A 13,444-nucleotide genomic window follows, 5' to 3' on the forward strand; every position below is an offset into this window, starting at 1 on the left:
GCAGAATTCTGGGAGGCCGTTAATTAACGGCCTCTCAGAGTTAAACAACCCCCCTGAAGCCGTTAATCGGCAATGGGCAGTTGTTAAGTGGTTAAAGCTAGATCACTAGCTATATAGGTGAGGTGAATATAGTGGTGTATACTGCAGTCAGGGCACAGACAACAACCACTACACAGCAGCAAGATAGGAAATCAGCCAAAAACGATTGGTGTGTACTGTGTTGAAGGTACACAGAACACCCACTGCTTCAGATGCTAAGTAACACACTACACGAGGCCGCCTCAAAGGCGCCCTTATATAGTGTGGGGCGTGCACTACACAGCCTGAGCTATGATTGGCCACAGGCAGGATGCCTGTGGCCAATCATGGCTCTCCTCGCTGCCGGCGCTGCGATTGGCCAAGCATGCGGGGTCACAGTGCATGCTTGGCCAATCATGGGGCAGCAATGCACTGCGCCACCGCAGTGCATTGTGGTCCGCGCGCGCGTCACTCGAATTTTGACGCGAACTGCCCAAACGTTCGGAATTCGCCGAACAGCCAATGTTCGAGTCGAACGTACGTTCGACTCGAACACGAAGCTCATCCCTACTCACGACCACGCAAACGAGCGCGCACACGAACGTGCACACTAACGCGTAAACGAACGCGCACGCGAACGCGCAGAAAACACGCGCCGACGCCTGTGTGCATGCAGCTGTGCCTGTCCATCGCTGGTAAGTTCCTGACACATACGGGTATATTATATATATATATATATATATATATATATATATATATATATATATATATATATATATATGCGGTTTTTAATTACATTTTTTATATATAAACGATAGTCTCCTCCCCCTATGGTCTTATTACTAAGCCTGATCTTCGATGTAGGTTATTTTATAGTCGTTTAGTTTTATTGATTTTGTGTTACTGCCAACACTAACTATTAGTTTTCCCTTGAAATTTTTTTTGTTTACTGCCATATTAATGGCCGCCCCTATGTGAGTCCTGAAAAATATGAATCACTAGTCTAACTACTACCTATAAAGTCTGAAAAGACTCCAAGAAAATGGACACCACTTGAACATTTCAGTTTAAAACTGGCCCCGTATATAGATAGTGGACGGAATACCAGAATGATAGCTCTTAGTGGAGTCTAAGGCTATTTGGTTCTGGTAGCGGCCATCTAATATGTTACAATTTTTTTCGATGTTTTTATTCGTTTTAGTCCCCTTATACATGCCTGTCCGCTCTATTACACTACAGGCTGCGATTGCGGTGGGAGGAGGATCAAGTTTGTGACACGCCTGTTCGTCCCGATTGGTCCGCTCCCGTGTGTAACAGCCTCTGCATGCAGCGAAAATATGCAAATAGAGGGCGGTATCCATCCGCCCAGTACTCTCAAAAGCCACTTCCGGCTATCATTGAAACATCCCAGTTGAAGTCCTATTGATGACGTAACGCGTAGGAACCCGGAAGTGACGTTTACATCTGAGCAAGGCGCTCGGCGGTCTGCTGTTCACTGTGTATTTCCCCACTTCCCCTGTGAGTAGATATTGATTTTTAATAAAATTAAATGTTTGAAATATTACACCATGGCGGATATCTCTGGTTTATTCCCTTGAGCCTGTTTGCCACCTACCACTGATGAGGAAGTTGGAGGAATTTGTGTTATTTCCAAGAATTTGCTGTGCAGCCATCCCCTGGATCATCCCCTGCCATCTGGTTGCCCTGTGTTTTTTTCGCTGCTTACCTTGCAGCGGTGAGGTAATTACCTAGCGTTAGCACCACTGGCACGGATCATCACCAGAGGACTGTCTCTTTGGCACATTGCACTTTAAAATTTTGGATTGCGATTATCTGAGTTGCACGATTGTATCTTGTATGGGACACTTTAGTGTGATGCACTGATGTCACTTTGATCTATTCATATGGTTTTTGCCATATTTTATTTCCTTATATATGTTGCCATTTTTGTATAATTTCACTTACCTGCTGCTACTGGATTCCTGTTTGGAACATTCTTATGTTATTTAGACACTTTATCTTTACACAGATATATGCGTTTTTTTGCATGTAGCAAAACTTCACTTGAATTATGCACTAAGCCACTTGTTATTTATTAATGCACGGATGCACTTTTTTCATAATATTTAATTTCTTGCTATTGTTACAAGTACACTTGTATTTACACTTTGTTAGTATTAGGGTGTTTTTTACTATATTTTTTATTTATTTATTATTCTCTCATATTACTTACATGTAGTGCATGGGCCTGCCTGATTGCATACAAATTGAAATTCCTAAGGTTTGACCTCATATTATATGGTTTTGGTAAATCTGAAGACACAAATCAGCAGAAAATCTGATAGTGTGTATGGGGCTTAACACACCTTTCTTTCACTCTCCCAGTGCTGCGTTCAGGGGGGAAGAGACTATGTAAAAATAATTATGAAATACTGTATTACAAATAATAATTTATGCAGGTAGATGGAGCTCCTGTCTCCCTTTTCAGCAAGTTCATAACACAAGCAAATGAGTCAGCACAGAACTTGCTTTTTCTCCTGCTGTGTTCAGTAAGCTCCATCTAGGGTTCCAGTTTAGAAAGGGAGACAGGCAAACATGCAGTTTTTGCTGTTTTAGAAAACCCACAACTAGCAAGATCCTGGAAGCGACCCATTGTCTCGTGTGCCATGACTAAAAAGAAAATCTCATGGATCATGGCCCTTGAGAAGATGGTCAGCATACTACAGGACACGATACAGAGGTTCTTGGCCATTTGGGACTGTGGGCAGATTACGTGCAAATACCCATGACTTCCCCGCAGGGATCCGATTGAGTTTGACAGGAACTTATGGCAGGATAGCTGCACATCTACCCTTGACCTTCTCTTCTGCTATTCTACTTTACCCCTTTCCTCTCTCTCATCTACTACTGACTTTTTCTTTTAGTTGTTTGGTTTCAATAAGGGATGTCTTAACTGTAGTGGATATTTAACACACATAAGGGGATCACCTTCTAAAGGTATTACGTGTTCTCCTCTAGGTACACAGTGGAGGGTTCCACTCTGTTTCTCCACGCTCCTCTTGGTTGTCCACCTGACAAAATTACACCTGAAATCAAACTATTGGATTGATTGGACTGATGATATATTTAACTGTTAATGTTGGATATACTGGGTCTGGGGCTTCATTACCCCTACTCCAAACTACAGGAGATAAGGGTCCTCCAGCCCACAATAGGAGTCACACCATGGATAGGTGTCTGCTTCTCCTTGGATAGGTGAGACTGAGCTTCTTCCCTTTATGCTTACTTTCCTATATAACATCACTGGCTCCTCTAGATTTCTCCAAATAACCTTGGAGTACCCCTTTAAGGTAATGATATCTGATCCAACAAAATTCTCTCCCTCTGTACCAATTGTTTAAATGCCTGACCCGGCAAGTCTTAACTAAATTATTCTCTTGTTTTATTTTCTTTCGGTTCCTATTGCATTATTTTTTTTTTTTTTTTTTTTTTTTTTTTACTTTCAAAATATTTTATTTTATATTAAAGGCACTTACAAACGTATAACAGTACATAAACTAACTGCAGCAGGGAGGGCCTGCTGTCACAATGTAAGTAATGAAAACCGGAGACATTAGTGAAAGACAGACAATATCCAAAGGGTACAGTCGGCATGCCCTTCCTCCTCGAGGGGCTACATGAAAAAGAGGTAAACGGAGGGTGACCCCCCCGGGAGAGCCCCCCAAGTAGAACTATTAGGGGTAGCTCCCAGGAGCCCCCATCCCGACACCCCTAATAGGGTACTTGCTGTGCCAGGATGGGGGAGTATCCTCCCAGGCCCCTCCCTCTCAGAGGGATAAAACAGTTGGAGGACCGTCTGCAGTGGGTACCGCAACATTAAATTGGACTGTATGGTGAACCTGTCAATTACAGCTCTGTTGAGCAAACCAAAAACATAGAACGACTAGAAGGACAGAGAAAAGAAAAGAGGAGGAGAAGAGGAGAACAGAGGGGTAAGGGGAGGTAAGCTATGTCCTGAAAGGGTGGAAGGTTATAGCGGGGGAATGTTTCGCATTCAATGTAAGAGAGGGCGCTTTAGGAGTGAGGTCTGGTCACTAGGGGAGAGCCTGGGGGTACCCCAGGCAGCAGAGAGATTCCCATGTAACGGGCCCAAGGGTCCCACACCTTTCGGAATTTAGGTGTGGTGTCTGACAGAATACCTGACAGTTTTTCTTGGGACATTATCCACGATATCTTCCTCTTAACTGCGAGGAAGGAGGGCTTGGGTTGCTTCCATGCGGAGGCAATCGCAATTTTGGCTCCTAATAGGATAAAATAAGTTAGTTTCTGAATGTTACCAGACATCAAAGGAACCGGGGTATTGAGTAACGCAACCTCTGGGGTTCTCGGAACCCGGCAGCCTGTGACTAAGTAAATCAAGTTGAAGATTTTAGTCCAGAACGAACGAAGTCTAGGGCATTCCCACCAGATGTGGATCATGGAGCCACGAAGTTGGCACCCCCTGAAACATAAGGGGTTAGCCGTGGGATATATTTTGGCTAGCCTTACTGGAGTGAGGTACCACCTGGTTATCAATTTGATGCTAGCCTCCATTAGTGAGGTGTTCTGGATCCCACGAAAGGATCTGGCTAGGGCCAGCTGCCAGGTTTCGAGACTGCCAGAGGTCTGGAGATCAGATTCCCAAGCCGTCATATAGGGGGATTTGCCCGTTGGGGAAGTGAGAGCCGCGTAGATCACTGAAATACCACCCCTCTGCTCCCCGATCCTACCACACCAGGCTTCATATTCAGTAAAGGAAGGAGGAAGGGGTTTGTTTTTCCAAAGTGAGTTCAAGAAGTGAGATATTTGTTGGAAGCGGAACCTCTCTGTATCTGGTAGCTCTAAGTGTTCGATACAATAAGCTAGGGAAATCGGACCCCTGGAATTGAAAAAGTGACCTATCCGGTATAGTCCCTTGTCCAACCACCATCTGAAGGCCTCAATGTTCAGACCAGGGGGGAAGTCATGATTACGGAACATGTGAGCAAGGGGTCTTAAAGTGGAGACTAGGGAAGGCTCTTTGCGAAGACCGTCCCATAGGGCGCAGGAGTGAGATAGGGATGGGGACATGATGGGCGGCCTGGCTTTGGGCGGGCACCATAAAAGAAAATCTAGTGTAAAGGAGGGTACCGAACAGCGTTCTATGGACTGCCAATCCGGTTTCACATATTTGGAGTAGATCGAGGAGAGTTGGGCTAGGCGAGCTGCAAGGTAGTATTTGTGGAGGTTAGGCAGACCCAACCCCCCCCTGCGTCTGTGCAGGAAGAGCGTGTTTTGCGGTAGACGGTAACCCTTATTACCCCAGATATATTTCAGTATTTTGCTTTGCAGAGAGCAAAGGTGGTCCTTCCGAACTGGTATTGGCAGGGCTCGAAAATAGTAGAGGATTTTGGGGAGAAGGGTCATTTTTATGGAGTTAATCCGGCCAAGCCAGGATAGTTCGTGTTTAGACCATGAGGAGAGATCAGTTTCCAGCTGTCTGTATAATTTGGGGTAATTGTGGGCATACAACATCTCTATTTTAGGTGTAAGGGAGATACCCAAGTATTGGATGGCAGTGTCACTCCATTGGAACGGAAAGGATTGTTTGAGTGAGAGGACTTGGTGGGTGGGGAGAGAGATATTCAACGCCACAGACTTGGAGTAATTAACCCTCAAGCCTGAGACCTTGGCAAAGTCGTCCAATACCCGGGATAAGTTGGGCAGGGTTGTGAGGGGGGAAGTGAGGAACAACAGTATGTCGTCCGCGAAGAGTCCACATTTGTGCGTTTGACTACCGCATTGGACACCTCCAATGTCTATATTGTGGCGGACTGCGATCGCCAGTGATTCAATGGCTATTGCAAATATGAGGGGGGACAGGGGGCACCCCTGTCTGGTCCCCCTGGTGATGGGTATTGGCTCAGAGAGGTATCCCTGCATTCGAATTTGGGCCCTCGGCTGGGAGTATAAGGCCCGTAATAAGCCCAGGAAGCGAGCCCCAAATCCCCACCTGTCAAAGAGCTGGAAGATGTACTGCCATGAGACCGAGTCGAAAGCCTTCTGAATATCTAAGGAAAGGAGGAAGCCAGATTGTCCGGGTCCCCCTTCCCAATTAGACTGCAAAATGGAGATAATATCAATCGCCCTCCGAATTTGATCAGGTCCCTGTCTGCCGGGGATAAAACCAACTTGGTCCTTGTGGACGTAGCGTCCGATAAAGGAGGCTAACCTATTGGCCATAACTTTCGTGAGAATTTTGAGATCATTATTAATAAGGGAAATCGGTCTGTAGTTGCTGACATCTTCCAAGTTCTTGCCAGGTTTGGGGATGACCGTGATATACGCCGTGTTAAGGTGGGGATCCAGGGGGTCTCCATTAGCTTTATGATTACCGAGATTGGCCAGGTGAGGGGCTAGCGTGTTGGCAAAGGCTTTATAGTAAGGGATCGAAAGACCGTCGGGTCCAGGGGCGGAGCTTTTTTTAAGAGCCTTTATGACTTCCAGAATCTCCTCTGCCTGGAAGGGGGCTTCCATAACTTGTTTGTGAACGTCCGATAAGGCCGGGATGGGAAGTCCCTCCAAAAACTTTGGAAGGAGGTTATCTTTGGGAGGTGGGGAGCTACTGTAGAGAGAGGTGTAAAAGTTCTGAAAGGCATTCAGAACTGTGACCGGATTAGACGTGGGCGGGAGTCCTGCGCTTCTGATCCGAGGGAGGGTGCTCAGCTTGGTTCTAGGGGAGAGTCTATTAGCCAGGAGTGTGCCTATTTTGTCCGCCTGTGAGTAAAATTTGTGGCCAGACCACCTAACCGATTTTTCAGCTTTCGTGGTGAGGGCGAGATTGAGTTCTAAGCGAGTCTTGTCTAGTATGGAGGTGGGGGTGCGGAGGGGGTCCTTTTTGTGAAGAGCTCTGAGTTTAGAGTATTCCTCTTCTAGCTTCAGGATGGTTGATTGTCTTTCCCGTTTTATTTGAGAACCTAATTGCATGAATTTTCCCCTAATATATGCTTTGTGCGCCGCCCACAGGGTTTCGGGGGAGACATCAGGAGTCGCATTAATAGAGAAATATTCCTGCAATGCTTTGTCGAGATCCATAACTCGTGCTGGCTCCGAAAGGAGGGATTCATTTAACCTCCAATGCCTAGGGTGTCTCCCACTCGAACCCCCCAGGGCCGTCACAATTACCAGTGAGTGATCCGAGATCACTGTGTCAGTGATGGAGGCTTTGAGCATCCTGGGAAGGAGCGAGGAGGGGACAAGTATGTGGTCTATGCGTGCATATGATTGGTGAGGCGCTGAGAAGTGAGTGTAGTCTCTCTTTGTGGGGTTTAATTCCCGCCAGACATCGGATAACCCATGAGCGTGCAGCAATTTGGCGATCCGTAAGCTTGCCTTCGTGGGCCTGGTTAAGCGGGAACGTGAGGGGGAGGATTTATCAAGTCCTTGATCAAAGGCGACGTTAGAGTCCCCTCCGACAATAACCGTTCCCTCTAAAAGAGGTGCTAAGGTGCGCAGCAGGGATTCGAAGAATTTGGCCTGACCCGTGTTCGGGGCGTAGTAGGAGACCAAGGAGTAAAGTTGGTCCCCCACAGTGCCCTTTACAAGTAAATACCTGCCCTCCGGATCCGCTTTTTCAAAACTTTTATTGAATTTGCATGTTTTGGCAATCAAAATGGCTACCCCCCTGGTCTTGGATTCCGCGTTGGCTAAGAAGAACTGAGGGAAGTGGACATGTAGGAACTTGGGACTATACCGGATAGGAAGGTGGGTTTCCTGAAGTAGAATTATATCTAGTTTCAGGGATTTGTAGTAATCAAGGGCTTTTCTCCGTTTGATGGGGGAATTAAGACCCTGAATGTTATGGGAGGCTATCTTAAGCCTAGCAGCCTGTGGATCAGCCATGGAGCAGAGGGGGAGCCCAGCATCTGAAAGCGACCTCACTTACCCAATCCATAGCGGGGTTCTTGGTCAGGGCATTGGGATCGGTGGCCCGAGGCTGTCTCCCAGGATACCATGTCGACTGGGTTGGCTCAGCCCAACCTGAGGAGAAAAAAAATAGTGTCATGTAAACATTCAACGGGGGTAGCTTACCATCAAGGGGGGAGAGAGGGGGAGAAAGGGCAAGGAAAGAAAGGGTTCCTGAGAAGAGAAAGAGGAGATCAGGGCAGGAGACACCCCCCGAAATCCCAAGAACAAACAATGAAGACAACCGACCCATAAGGTCAGAAGTCCCGACCCTCAGACGCCTGGGATAGGCCGAGGGAGGGAGAGTTACACATGTGGTCCCTCGCGGAACTGGGGACCCCTAGTCGGGTAACTACCCGAGCTGTGAAATCAACTTTAAATAGCAATAACATATAAGCAGCAATATACAAAAAAAGGAATTTTTCTTGAGGCACGGCTAAACATAATGTCTAGAAGACACTGGGACTAAACAATGAATGCTGTTCTTTAGGCAGAAGGTAGGATGGTGTATCCAGGGGGGGTGCTGTGGAATGCAGCCCCCTGGGAAATCCTCAAAGCAACCTTAGGGCCCATTTCGAGGGGATGTAAAAAAATATGAGGGGTTACGGGCAGTCCAGTAGATGGACGAAGTACTACATAGCGTCCCGGAATATTGGAGGCAATGGGGAGAAGGGTAGCACAAGGGTAGCACAAGTCCTAGGCAAGGGGAGGGCAAAAAGGGTTGGAGGGCCAAACTTTCAATGTTTGGGGAGCAGTCCTCCGGCCCTCTCCAGGTCCTCGGACGGTCAGTCACAGAATGGAGAGTCCGAAAATGGGACTGGAAGTTGCTCAGGTGGGTGCATTATCCTTGACCTTCTTGGCTCTTCCGGAGGTCCACAACGGGGATTGTGGGCTGTTAGGAGTGGGTCGTTTGTTGGATCCTTGGCTAGGGTTAGAAGTGTCCATGTCAGCTTCTTGAGAAATGATTTTCAGCCTGGTGAGGAGCTTTTCCCCCTCGGGGAAAGTGGAGAAGGCAAAAGACTTCCCTTTGACCGTGAACCTGACCGCAAATGGGAATGCCCATTTGTATTTTATGTCTTTTTGTGACATTGCAAGCAAGAGGGGTTTTAGAGCTCTCCGTCTCTGTATAGTGGAGGGGGAGAGGTCCGCAAAGATCTGAACCTGGTGGCCCTGGTAATTGACGTGTTGCAGGGATCTGGCTCTCTTCATAACTTCTTCTTTCACCGAGAAGTGATGTGGCTTGGCCAGAACATCTCGCGGGGTGCCATCCTTCCTAGGGGGGCCGAGGGTTCTATGGACCCGGTCAAGTTCAAGCTTAGTAGCTGGGATATCAGGGATTAGCTGTTGAATGAGGTCTTGCACCGCCCTGGACACATCAGTTATTGATTCTGGAAGCCCGCGAATTCTGACGTTATATCTGCGGGACCTATTTTCGAGGTCATCTATACGGGCCATGGCTAAGTCCAATTGCTCCTGTACTGAGTAAATGTGCCTGGAGTTTTGGATGGATCTGGCTATGGTATCCTCCATTTTGTGTTCGATCGTTTCGATCCGGGAGCCTAGGTTAATAAAATCAGCTTTCAATTCCCCCGTGATTTGCAAGGCAGTTTGGGAGAGGCCCCTCTCTAATAGTTCAGAGAATTTGCCAAATAGGGCATCCATGTGGGAGACTGGGTCTGCATGAGCAGCCCCGTGGGGGGCCATGGCGGCCTGGGTAACCCTGTAGGTCCCCGCTGGGGAGGGGGAGAACTCCTGGATGGTGCGTTCCAGCAGAGAGACCGTGGAGGCCGGGGACGGTGTGGCTTCCTTGGGGAGACCCCTGGGATTGCCTGGGGTGGCGTGGAGAGGAGGAAAGTCTGTATCTGACCTGAAATCCACTGTGCCTGCGGATCTGTGATCCTGAGACAGGAGCTGTGCTGCGGTGGCCATCTTGGATTTCTCCCTCACGTCCAATGAAGCGAACAGCGGGCCCAGATTGCGTTTAGCCAGTCCACCGGTCATTCAGAAATGTGCCCCAACACTTCGGGAGTCCGCCCCTATAGCTCGGGGAGCGGAAGGGTAGCCGTGTCGTGCGGTAGGGGTTCCGTCGTTCCGCGAGGCAGCGGAGCTTTAGATGATCGCGGCCATCTTGGAAGCCTCGCGCATGTCCTATTGCATTATTGTGTGTATGATACATATACTTCAGTTGTCATCACATCTAGGTAATGTGATCCTAACATGTAAACCTTCTGCTTCGTGTTGCATTAATATTGTCTTGATTTGATTGTGATTTGAACTTCCAATAAAAAACGATTGAAAGAGAAAACCCACAACACCCTATAAATCATTGTGTATCACTGGTGCACAAATTATTAAAATGGTTCTAAAGGCTGAACGTTCTTTACCTTCATGCATTCTATGTATGAAGGTAAAAAACTTCAGTATTTCCCTCGTAGCCCCCATTAAGCGATGTGCATGAGAGGTGCCTAAATGCAATAGTACTTAAAACAAGTTCATTTGTTTTTTTGCGTTTGTTTTGCAGGAGAAAGCTGCTTTGTTTACTTGCTTTTGAGAGTCTTAACTAAAGTCTTAACTTTAGTCTTAACTAAATTATTCTCTTGTTTTATTTTCTTTCGGTTCCTATTGAGAGTATAATATAGACTGTTTACTTTTCATTTATAAGTTACATAGTTACATAGTTAGTAAGGTTGAAATAAAGACATCAGTCCATCCAGTTCAACCTGAGTGAGTGTCTACAATTGTCCCTATCCCTTTACATTGCACACTCACATTGGTCCCTACCCTCAAGGAGCCACAATCCAAGATCCCCAGTTGTATACTAGGGCCAATTTTAGACAGAAGCCAATTAACCTACCTGCATGTCTTTGGAGTGTGGGAGGAAACCGGAGTACCCGGAGGAAACCCACGCAGGCACAGGGAGAACATGCAAACTCCAGGCAGGTAGTGTCATGGTTGGGATTTGAACCAGTGACCTTTTTTACTGCTAGGCGAGAGTGCTAACCACTACACCACTGTGCCGCCCTAAGTGACTGGCTGGTGAACCTGGGCTTTCTATACCAAATATATATGTGTATATACCACCCTGGAGGGATACTCCTCACCAATTTACTTGCCAGGAGTAGTTATTCTGGTTGGTTGATAGAGATCTATTAATTTCTCCCTGTTTGGCCTTGTTGCACTTTTCTCTTCTACCACTAGGTGGCCAGGTACTTGGTGGTACTAGATATGAGAAGGACAACTCAAGGTCAGGTTATGGGTATATGAGATGTCTCAGCCAATGAGCAGGGGCTTTCTTAAATCCCTTGGCCTGCTGGGAGAGCTTATATATTCGGGTGGAGTCAGGTGATCTATGTTCTGAGCCACCTGGATGGCTGTCTGGGTGGACGTGTGTCGGGTTGCTCTGGGCTGCTAGGCCAGAGATTGAGCCTATCCCGGGGGCATCTGGCTCTAGGCTGTCTGAGGGCCTATCCAGAAGCAAGAGAGCAGCGCAGGGTTGGGATTGCGGCTTGCAATCCAACCAGAAGTGCTGGTTCTGCTGGCCGGAGAAACTGTTGTGGTCGGAGGTAGAGGGGAAGCTGTTGCCACCTTATTACTAGGGACCACAGTGAATAACTGAAGCAAGTACCGGAGAAGTATTCTCACAGCCAGCATCCACACAATCCAGCACCCCTTGCCATTACATTCATTCAGTCCTGAAGGTGCCGGAACTGCGCCCCCCTGTGTTCCAGCTAAAAAAAAAGCTATATATACACATACACAGTGGGGAAAATAATTATTTGATCCCCTGCAGATTTTTCCCAAAGTTTCCCCACTTACAAAGAAATGAAGGATCTATAATTTTTATCATAGGTGTATCTTAAATGATCGAGGCAGAATTTCAACCAAAATTTCAGAAAAAAACACATGATACAAATGTTATAAATTGAGCTGCAGTTCAGTGAGTAAAATAAGTATTTGATACCTAAGCAAAACATGACTTGGTGGAGGAACCCTTGTTAGCAAGCACAGAGGTAAGACATTTCTTGTAGTTGGTGACCAGGTTTGCACACATCTCTGGAGGAATTTTGGGTCACCATTCTCCACAGATTTTTTCTAAATCCTTAAGCCGCGTACACACGGGCGGACTGTCTGGCCTACTTAGTCCGCCGAAACACATTTCAGCGGACAGTCCGCTCGTGTGTGGGCTTCAGCAGACTTTTTCAGCGTGCAGTCTGGCGGACTAAGTATTTCGGAATGTTGGAAATACTGTCCGCTGGACTCGCATTTCGGCGGACAATCCGCCCGTGTGTGTGCCAGTCCGCCGTACTTTTGAAATGAGCGGACTTTTCCCGCTCATTTTGAGCGGGTATCCAGGAAGGCGGGGCCCGCGACGGAGACGTCGCTGGTCCCGCCGCCTGGTATGGACTTAAAGGGGAACCCCAACGCCGTGGGGGTCCCCCCCAAGTCCACAACAGACCCTTGTCCAAGCACGCTACCCGGCCGGCCAGGAAAGGGGGGCGAGCGAGCGCCCCCCCTCCTGAGCCGTACCAGGCCGCGTGCCCTCAACATGGGGGGGTGCCTTGGGGAAGGGGGGGCCGTGCGCCCCCCCACCCCAAAGCACCTTGTCCCCATGTTGATGAGGACAAGGGCCTCTTCCCGACAACCCTGGCCGTTGGTTGTCGGGGTCTGCGGGCGGGGGCTTATCGGAATCCGGGAGCCCCCTTTAATAAGGGGCCCCCGGATACCGGCCCCCCACCCTATGTGAATGAGTATGGGGTACAATGTACCCCTACCCATTCACCTGTGAAAAAAAGTACAAAAAAAACACAACACAGGGTTAAAATATTTTATTGCACAGCTCCGGGGGTCTTCCGTCTTCGGGGGTCTTCTCGCCGGACTCCTCCGCTATCTTCTTGTAGCTCTTTTGCTAACAGAGGAGTCCGGCTTTCTTCCTCGCCGCCGGCCTCTTCTCCCGACTTTGGGGGTCTTGTCCCCCTCTTTGGTTCTTCTGCCGGGCCACCGCGCCTTCTTATAGCTCTTTTACAGGCGGTGGCCCGGTCTTCTGTCGCCGCCGTCGCCGCCGCCTTCCGTTCATAACATCCATAACTCATCTTCAATGTTAAGGGAAGAAGATTCTTATCCAAGATTTTATAATACATCGTCCCAGTGGCCTAGTTATTCCCCAGACCTTAATCCTATAAAAAAATGTATGGAGGGAGCTGAAAATTCGAGGTGCTAAGTGACAGCCAAGAAACACTAAGGATTTACAGAAGATCTGTAAAGAAGAGTGAACCAAAATCCCTCCTGAGATGTGTGCAAACCTGGTCACTAACTACAAGAAACGTCTTACCTTTATGCTTGCTAACAAGGGTTTCTCCACCAATTACCAAGGCATGTTTTGCATAGGGATCAAATACTTATTTGATTGGTGTGAAAGGGGTCTAAGGGAGTCCTGTTTCTCCAG

The sequence above is a fragment of the Lithobates pipiens genome, unplaced genomic scaffold (assembly GCF_037356315.1).
Source record: "Lithobates pipiens isolate NorthernLeopardFrog02 unplaced genomic scaffold, aLitPip1_a1.2 Scaffold_27, whole genome shotgun sequence".
Lineage (NCBI taxonomy): Eukaryota > Metazoa > Chordata > Amphibia > Anura > Ranidae > Lithobates > Lithobates pipiens.